The sequence below is a fragment of the Pezoporus occidentalis genome, unplaced genomic scaffold (genome assembly GCF_034315485.1).
Source record: "Pezoporus occidentalis ecotype Australia unplaced genomic scaffold, CSIRO_AGI_Poc_V1 ctg307, whole genome shotgun sequence".
NCBI lineage: Eukaryota > Metazoa > Chordata > Aves > Psittaciformes > Psittacidae > Pezoporus > Pezoporus occidentalis.
Genome location: NW_026915019.1, coordinates 255,999 through 265,945, shown reverse-complemented (window position 1 = coordinate 265,945; position 9,947 = coordinate 255,999). Strand labels below are relative to the sequence as shown.

Here is a 9,947-nt window from a genome sequence, read left to right as displayed (position 1 = left end):
CATGTTTGAATTTTTGGCATTGTCAAAATAAACCTTCATGTTAGGGCAGCCAGCTGGGCCTGAGGAACTGGATTTCAGTAATTCCCAGGGCTTCAGAACCAATGAATGGCATAAGTAAGGGAAGTATGACAAATGTTGCAGCGCTGCTAATGCCCGAAGGTAACTGCTTAGGCACAGACTTTTAGCACTTCTGTAGCCAAGTACTGCCCAACAAGACATCTGTGAATACACCGGAATACCAGTTCTTCCGCAGAGGTCATCAGTCACATTTGGAAAGACAGCACTTAAAACAATTACAGGAAAGAACAGGGAATTAATTATTGGCATATAAGCAGGTATAAGCTAAACTTGGGGTGAGGGGAGAAGGAACAGAGAAGAGGAAGGTATCAGGAGGTCTGATCAAATACAGAGGTACAAAGAGACTGTAAAGCCTTCCCATAAACGCTGTGCCCCCATGAAGCGGCTTGATACATAGTAACCCATAAAGTTGCAGGGTTAAATAGAATACAGTCTGAAGCTGATCAGCATCTTACCCTGTTGCATGTAGACCTCCAGCTGGCTTCCCCAGCTTGACACTTCTCCTTTGTAACTTCTTAAAAAGTGCTTTGGTTTAGTCACATTCTTAGAGAAATTCCTGGGGAGGTGGGTGACTGCAGAGAGAAGTGAACATTTTTTTTTAGTATTCTGACTCCTTTTCTGCCATTGATGCATGCAAAAAAGAAGAATTTCCATAAGCTGGGGGGAAGTTGCATACTGAAGCCTTCCTTCCCTTACCTGTCCAACAGAATGAAAATCAGCTACCCTGGCTTGAGTCCCTAAACCAGGAAAGACAAAAGCTGCACCACAGAAGTAAGTGAAAAATAGAATGTAAACATCAATAATGTTCCTTAGGCAAGCCAGTGAGAAAGTCTGGTTCACCTCCAGTTTGAAGGTGCCACTCCAACAGGCTATTTATGATGTTATCTCGTTACTGCACAAAATACCTCAAATCAATCATGTCAGTAGTTTTTGTCACTTCAGTTTCCTTCAGTCTGTTACAAAGGACATTCCATGTCACAATAACAGAAACCACAGCTTGAGGATGGTTGCCAGCAGGCCATTCTGCATCTTAATGATGACTAGTTAGAACCCCAGAGGCACCACCGCTCCTTTAAGCTGCTGATGGCTCCAAGGCCACGTTAACCAGGATCATGGGAAGCTGCAAGCTGCATCCCATTCCCTGCTTTTCAGCCTTGCATTAAATTATGTCAGTACCAGTAAAGAAAATGAGAGTAATTCAATCTCCAAGTCAAGTTTTAACCCCTCTAGTGAACCCCTCCACAGGTAGGATGGGCAATGCTTATTTAAGGAAGGAAAAAGCTCACCCTTCTCTGGGGTGTTTTATGTCACAGATAAACATACCAGAGCCACAGTACAAAGCGCTTTTGGTAAATCTAATGGATACTGACCCATTCAATTGGATTCACATAGGAGAACACTGCCTGCATCATGCATGAGTTGCAAATACGCACCTACATAATCACTTCTTTCTTAACTCTTCCAATTGACAGAAGACATTACTAAGCCTCTACTTTTAGTATGGACCAGATGTGACTAAATTGGAAATAGGTAAATTTTTTATTTGGAAAGCCTTGCTTGGAGGCTGTAACACTGCTGGCACTGTTGTTACTACAGATACTTGGATAAGACTGCTCAAGTTCAGAGAAATAAGATGTTAGAGAGCTTTATTATCCAACAGTTCTCTCTGAAACTTTTGAATCCTTTTGCAATCATAATTATTTAGGTATGGAGTCAGTGTTCGTATCTACTGCCTACCTTAATGGTCTATTTGTAGTAGTATCAGGCCTTAAGCCAGATGTACTAGCTACACTGTTGGTTGAGTTTTGGGATTTCCACCCGCAGCCCTTATATAGATGGGCTTGTAACAAGAAAAGAAACTGCTACCTGTGGCATCATCATTGCTTTTATGCCTGCTTAACTTAGACCAGATGGTGAAGTCACCACCTAACTCTATCACTATCAGCTGTATTTTGCCTAAATAGGCAGTTTTATGCAGAAACCCATTGCTCTCTCCCTGGTGCACAGAACATGCAGAACGCACTGCATGCTGACCCCAAGGCACATGGAAGGTTACCACAGACTGGATTTTCAAAGTTGAAAGAGGTTTGACCTAAGGCTCATTTAAATGTCATACTCAGTTAGCATTCAGACCATCAGGATGGAGAGGCCTGGCTTTTTTATGCCCTCCTGAAAACCCCATCCAGGAGCTTCCATCTCTTCCTTTGTGTACACAGATCATTCTGATTCACACGCTTCATGAAGAAGTATACAAGCAGGCAAGTTTTACCACTCTGCCTTGAATTTGCTGGGACAATTCCAAATGCTTCCATTTCCAGAAGGAATTAAAACCAGTGCTTTGTCTCTGAAAAGCAGCTTAAGCTAAATTCCTGATAGCACTTGCTGCTCTCACATGGGGTTATGGACATTAAATATTTAAGCCAAAAGAACAGTAAAGTGAGATGAGAGAGCAGCAATGTTTAGCAGATGAAACTCTGCTAGTCTGGACTTCTCTCTCTCTCTTTCTCTCTGAGGATACATCTGCTTTAAGAGAACAGCATAACCATAAGGGACAACTCCAAATACTGTTTAAAAACCAGAAGCTTAAATGAAAATGAGAACTGAGCTTCTGACCTTACCTAGGGTCATCTTACCACGTCAAGGCTGGGGTTATTTCCAGGGCAGCATGTGAGAGCTTTCACTGCAGCTGCTTGAATAGTACTTTGCCTGTGGATTAATGGATGACTTAGGCTTCTCTTTCTTACCAACCTTTACAATTCAGAGGAACACACACAGGATTTCTTCTGAAACAGCTGAAGTAAAAAGACAAAAGTAAGCTAACCTCCTGACCTGTAAAATAACCTTGTGTAAAAACCCATTCAATGTAGCTGCTTGCTGTTTCTGGGAAAAGGAAAAGAAGGGGTTTGCAAGAGGAAGCAATAATTTTTGTACTGTTTAACAGGGGAAACTACCACAGCAATTTATTTCTGATGTATTTATTTAGCATAGAGAGTAAATCCAATACAGACCAAGTGGTGCTAAAGTGTGTCATAGGGAAGGACTGGACAGATTTAAAGCAAAGGACTTCCACTGTTTTTACTGGCATTTAAGCCAAGGAAATGCTTAAGTGAGATGGCAAAGCAGCTTTTTAGAAGATAAACCTCTTCCTTCATCACTGGCCTTCTGCTTTCAAACCGCTAGCCAAGGAATATTTTTTCACTCAGGAATTCTAAGTATATACCAAGCTCAGAGGAAGGTGAGATCTGCTCTGGGTTCCTAGGAAGAGCAGAGCTCCCTGAAAAACTTAATTTTTCAAACCTCACATCTGTTGAGAGATGTCGCAAAACAGAAACACAAAACCCTATTCACTGACCCGGTGATGGTGATGTGATTCAACATGCAGCCAGACACAGAAAACAGCAACTTGAGAACAGCGCAACACATCAGCCCAAGCATCCATCTAACCCAGTACCTTCCTCTGCTAGTGGCCAATAGCCATGATTTAAAAGGATGATTTAAAAACCAAAGCCAGTGTCTATTGTGAAAGCTTTCCCAGCTGCCAGGCTGAGGAAGGGAAGGGCTGTGGGAAGAAGAGTGGTGATTTCTAAAACCTTTGTGGTTTGCTGCAGCATCCCACCAGCAAGAACACCTACTCTGGTGGGAGTGGCAGCTAGGGGCTCATGTGTGAAGCACGCTCCCTAGCTTAGAATCCAGTACTTCTGCTCTACTTCTAGGCACCTTTTAACAAAAGAAGGAGCACCAAGTTCCAGCCCTATGCACCAAAGAGGAAGGAAGAAAAGGGAGACCTCCGTGGGACTGTAATATGAATGGATGTGTTCAGCTTAAGTATATGAATGCCAGTGAACTTAAAGGAGGCTACGATGCAAGTTTCTTTTTGGCGTATGATAGAGTTTGTCATCATTCTCCAGAGCTATGCTATTGCACAAGGGCTGCAATATTGGTATTTTCTCTCTTGCATGTTTACCCAGGAATCCCCAGGACAGCTCAATGTTCTTATCTGCATTTAAAAAAAAAAGATTAGAAGACTAAATAGGTATTATTTTAGGTCTCTTCTGGGTTGATTTAATTTACATCCTAACCCATTTGCAACAAGGTGCAGGATGATATCTGAAAATCCACCTCAAGTTAGTAGCAATATACAGGTATGCATATCTATATACATGAAAATATATTGAAAAATATGTATAAACAGAGACTCAAATCTTATATATTCCCCAAATGAAATCACAGGACATCTGGCAATTTCTAACCAGCATAACATTGTCACTTTATCTGCCTTTCTTCCTAGCAGATTCATTTAAGTTCAGTTTAAATTCATAGAGCTACTACAATAATTAGAAATGAGAGATCTCACTTTTTAATGTAGCTCTAGCTTCAGATGTTTGTTGCTTTCTAATGTTCTAGTTTCTCCACTCTGCTGAGAAAAGCAGGAGAGAAGAATGGGAAGAAAGGCAACTGCCTGAGCACTGGAACTCATCAACCCTGACTTCCTGCAGGTTGCTGTCACATGGATGCTTGTGGGCACTGACAGCAGCTTGCCCTTTGACTGGCAAAGACTCTTTCTCAAGTCTCAAGTTGTGCTTCCTTTGTAGGAACTCCGATTGTGGGTTTATCAGCTTCAGCTGAGTGAATTCAGCAGTTGCAAAGGAACAGGAACAACGCTAACTTCGTAGGGGCCCAAGCATTCTGCTGGTTTCAATGGACTTCAAGTAACGATGAAGCAAGTGTGAGTAAAGCATATTCCTTACTTTACAGTTTCCAACATTAACCTGAAACCTTATCTTTCCCAGTGTCTACCTTCGGCCTCCTGTTCAGTGTTGACTTCAGGACAAGTGACAGGAGAAGGCCTAAAACTCAAGTGCAGCATTCAGCCTCAGGTGAATGCTCATCATCTAAGGGAAATTTCATCATCTAATGGACATTAAGACAAATTTAAACCATCAGTAACTGCTAGCACCCATTCAATTTGCTCATAGCAACCATCACGCACCCAGCCTTCCCTTGTCAGATCCATAGCAATGGTACAATGTCCTTTATTAAAACCCCCAAATAATTAGAACTTGTAAACTTGGCTTCTTATTAGCAAAGAACTGCAACTTGAAGAAAACATGTATGTAAAATCTTACAGGAACAAAAGGGCTTAGCCAACCACTATTCAATATAAAGTGCCTTAGGAAAGCTCTCATCTAATGATTCCTCTTGAGTGCCATGCAGCATGAAACATAATCCATTTCCTATTCAATTATTTGCTATTTGCTCCCTTGCTGCTTTGTTGGAAGAGACACTTGATATCACAGTCTTTTCATGGGCTTCATTCTAAGCTCAACTGGAACTTGGAATTCAGCACAGGAGAAAGAGGGAATTCAATACACCAGACAAAGTAAAAGTGCCAGCTCACAGCTCAATGAGTCCATGTTCAGAACAGAGTATATACTGCTGCAGTGAACAAATGCTTAAGGTCTCTCAACAGTTTCCTTCACTTAGGTGAATAGTTTTTATCTTTGCTGTGTTTCCATTCATTCAATTGAAATAAAACTAACCTATGAACATGGAGGAGGGGACAAAGACTTAGATATAAATTACAGACTTTTACACAGTTACTGGCAAAAAAAATATAACAAAAATTGGAGATATTGTTCCAATATTTTCCCAGACGTTTTAGCTAGAAGTGGAAACACTCTTTAATTCTGCCAGCACCAGGACATCAGCTGATCCTCTTCACTTACCATTACACAAACCACTGACACATCAGTCAAATCACAGCTCTTCAGTCTGGTTCTTCCTATGTAACAGCACCAGAGCAAATTCTGCTGAATGAGATTGGGTTCAAGATTAGCTAAGCAGGGACACTGCAAAAAAAGACAAGAGGTAATATAAGAAAGGCGCAAGGAGCTAAGGGGGCACAGCCAGCCAGGTATGGGAAGGAGGAAGCACGGAACAGATAAATATTTCATTTCACCTGTCAGAAGGCAAGGTTAGATACTTGCTCAGCCAGGCAGAGCAAGGGAAGTCACCACCTCTGTGGGATAGAGCCCTCCTATCTGATACATCTTTTCTGCCTCAGAGCAGGGATCTGCCCTGGATAAATGACAGGATAAGTTGCTCTAAAACTTCATGTGTACCAAAGAGCAAGTCAAGTGCCTTTCAGTCATCCCCAGTATGGGCAAGTGACACAGGACATGGTGTTTCAAATGGACCCAGAAGAAATACAGACATAAACTTTCAGTTTTCCTTAAAAAAAATCAAAATACTTTCTGAACTTTAGCTTCATATTTTACAACCTGGGTATTTATACCGTGTAGTTGGAAAGCCTAAAATGCAAATACATAGAATACTAAAATACAACTGGAAATTTCAGGACTTTCTGGTCATTCTGAGTACTTTGTATCTTGTTTCTCAAACTCTTTGTGGCTTGCAATCACATCTTATTTTATCTTTTCCTGTACATTAAATCCTTACAATAAGAAGTGCAGGATTTTATCAATTTTTCTTTACAACTATGTATTTCATATGATTTAAACAGCAAAACCACTCATCACCTCAGGTCATTGAAAAAGTTTTCAAGCATTAGACCAGGTTTATAGAAAAGCTTTCCTAAGCTGAGACTATAATGAAATATGAATGAAGTACATACAGTGTGTGGTTTAATTGTATTTTGTATAGTTCTAACTACTACCAACAAGTGGTTCAGGATAGCATTTCATTTTACATAAACTAGATTCTGTAAAGATATGAAGAAGTAAAGGTTTAAAAAACTTCTTACAGGCAGACAAGCTTGCAACTGCATACACAGCTTCCTCAGACAATCCCTGTATATGGGGATGTGAATCTGTGAATGGCTGGCTGATCCATAAACACACCTTGTGCTAGTGTAAAAAGATGGTACATGTGCAATTTGACATACGCCCATGCAAAAGGCGCTATTTGCTGAGTTGAATGCTGGAAATACAAGATGTAAACATTTTCCTGGTTACCTTAGGTGCTGGGTCTTCATAAGATTGCCCAAAGACTGTTTAGAGCTGCTTATCTCCAAAAGGAGCTGATGCCTTAATGTTTCAGCTTTTCTATACCACCCGGTCTCTACACTCAAAAGCTCTAACTCATAGCTATGCCAAGGTATGTGATGATGATTTAAAATCAGCTTTCTCAGTTGCCTTTGCCCTTTATCAGAGTGGGACAGCTCACTTCTGGCAAAGTGGAAAGTAATAAATAGGAACTCCTTCAGATCACTGCAGCAAGAGCTGCTAAAGGTCAGGAATCACAGCCCTGAAAGGCCTTCATTTACTGTCTGATGTTACACATGTGAACTGATTTAGTGGTTGCTCTGTATTGCCTACAAGTCACCTTTCTATATTTTACACGTTACTGTATGAAACACCAGCATGGGAAGCTCCATGTGAAATTTAATTGTACCTTAAATCTTCCTGAAGATGCACCCCAACTCCCCATTCGTTAAGAGCACCAATTTTCCTCTCTCTGCTCAGCTCTTCCAGTAGGCAAGTACGTCTGAGCAGTTTGGAAGAGAGCCTGTGGTTCCTTCCTTGTGTTAAGGACTGGACAGCACTGCTTGCTCTGACATGCTCAGACTCCACCTGCATTTCACATAGTTGATCTATTCAGCTGCAGCAATTACTCTGCTGCCAGTCCAAACCCAAAAGAAACGAGGCTATGGTTTGGCTTCAATGTATGTGGTGAACATTAAAAAAAAACAACCCTGTGACAGTGTGCAGAAACACTATCCCTTCATCTAGCCACAGGAAAAACCCAAGAAACCAGCACTGAAAATATCCTAAAATATTCTGGACTGACAATTGCATCTTTCCAACACAGTATTTATATTTTTGCCCCAAAGAGCCTCTAAAACGTTTGAAGGGTAAGTGACAGCTACCTAGTTGTTGGAAGCAAAGCTGAGTGTGCTTGGTGGGCCCAGAGCAAGGACCCCAGTAGGTATTGTGAGGCTGGCAACTTCTCTGGATTTGGACTTGACTCTTGATTGCTGTTAAGTGCTGACAGCATCATGATGTTTTATTCTCGTTTTTATTTGTGCTATAATATCATTCACAGCCCTTCTCTAGCCCCAGCCCGGCATCCTCATTTTTTTTCTCTCTAAACTCTCACTGATGTGATCCATCTGCACCTCTGTTTGCATCCAGCTGGCTGAGAACTGCAACTGCCCACCCTACATGAGTCAGCTAGTCATCAGTTACGTACTGTACTACTGCAGATTCCTCTTCCAAATATCCATGTAGTGATTGAGGTTAATTCCACTCTACCTATTCTAAAACATTCCTGTTTTTTTCTACAGCGATACAGGAGAAGGAGAGATCCTCAGTGAATCTACACCAGTGTAGTTCCTTAGGAGACAACTTGCTACCAGGTGAGTATCTGACTGGACCAAGAGGTAGTACACCAAAGGGTAACAGGTCTGCAGCACCCTAAAATGAACGATGCTGCTGCAACAAGGAGAGACAAAAGGAAAAGCACCAAATGAAAAGAAGTATGGCAGGAAAGATAACTTCTTAGAGAGTTAAAGGCAGAGCCCACTTTTCAGTTTCGGAAGATCATCTGCTGATGGTGCAACACCTTATTAAAGGACACTCATCATTCTTGGTCTTACTGGCAAGGTGAGCAAAAAAAATATCTTTTTAAAGTAAGTAGCTTTCCTGTAGTCAGAACACAACCCAAGGCATGTTCTTCAGAAACTATTACAGCAGAGCCTAGGCCTCTCCTGCTCCTGCAGATTCACATTTTGCCCATATAGAAAAAAGGAATTTGTTTGGATTTTTAATAAAAACACAGACTTACAGACCTGCTAAAGTCCTCTTAAATGAATGCTTGCTTGGTCTAGGAATATATTTTACAAGGACAATATTAATATCTAGGAAAATATTTTTCCAGTATCTCCCAGTGACTGGAAAACTTCAAAACAAATGTACTGAAGCCCCAGAGTGCCAGCAGTTGTCCAAGTTAATGATTTTTGCCTTCAGCAGCTTCTAAGGAAGAAACTCACTTCTGCTCGTTATTTTGGATCAGAGAGGTTTCTGTCTCCCATTAAGGGTGGCTGTTATTGTGTTCCTATTAATCTCTTTCCATACACCACTGCCAACATGAATCCTTCGTTCCTTTTCCGAGTCCTCTTTTCCACTGCATTTCACACTCATGTGGGCTCCTGCTTGGGCATTAAACCTGGACACAACACAAACACATAGAATTGTTTTCTGGATATTCTTTTCTTCTTTTTAAATTGGCGTTATTAAAGCAGATGAATATCATGCAGAAAAAAAGTGTCCTAAATGAAAACCTGCAATATCAGCCTCACAGGGAAAGAAGGCCTAAAACTGTCATATACATGGAAAAAGGTTGAGTTCAAGCAATATTTTCTTAGCCTCCAAAATCAGACATCAGTGGGACACAGATCTGTTAGAACACTAGGCCTGTGGTGCTCACAGAGCTGCACATTTCTTGATAAACTCATGTACAGCACAACTGATGAGCCCAGGTTTCCTGTGGTTGTGATTCCTGTGTTCATCTTCCAGCCTATGTCTGCGTCTCATGGATCAGAAGTAGGCTTCAAGGGGAACACTATGCTGAAATCTTCCTGCAGCCCTACTTTTTACATATATATATATATATATATATAAATTTTACTTACAGATTTACTTTAATCTCTTCTCTGAGCAACAGGACAACCTTCTTTAAGGAAATTGCTGAATGAAAAATGGTGTGATTACCTAATGTAGATGCAGACACAGGTTTTAGGAGGCCTCTACCTGGACTCAGGAGCACAGTGCTAATTTTAAAGATAGTTTAGTATTTAGTAGTATCCCTCACTGTATGCCCTGACTGTACAGTGTAGTTTATAATGGGAA

The 9,947-nt window shown here is 41.0% G+C and overlaps 1 long non-coding RNA gene across 1 annotated transcript; it reads right to left on the bottom strand.

Moving 5' to 3' along the window:
* Positions 1–312: 312 nt before the first annotated feature.
* Positions 313–5,924, bottom strand: LOC134168287 (uncharacterized). The gene is made up of 3 exons (XR_009966483.1): positions 5,805–5,924; positions 2,697–2,870; positions 313–650 (listed from the first exon to the last, which is right to left on the bottom strand). It is a non-coding gene; the product is annotated as an uncharacterized LOC134168287 (long non-coding RNA).
* Between the last annotated feature and the right edge of the window lie 4,023 nt (positions 5,925–9,947).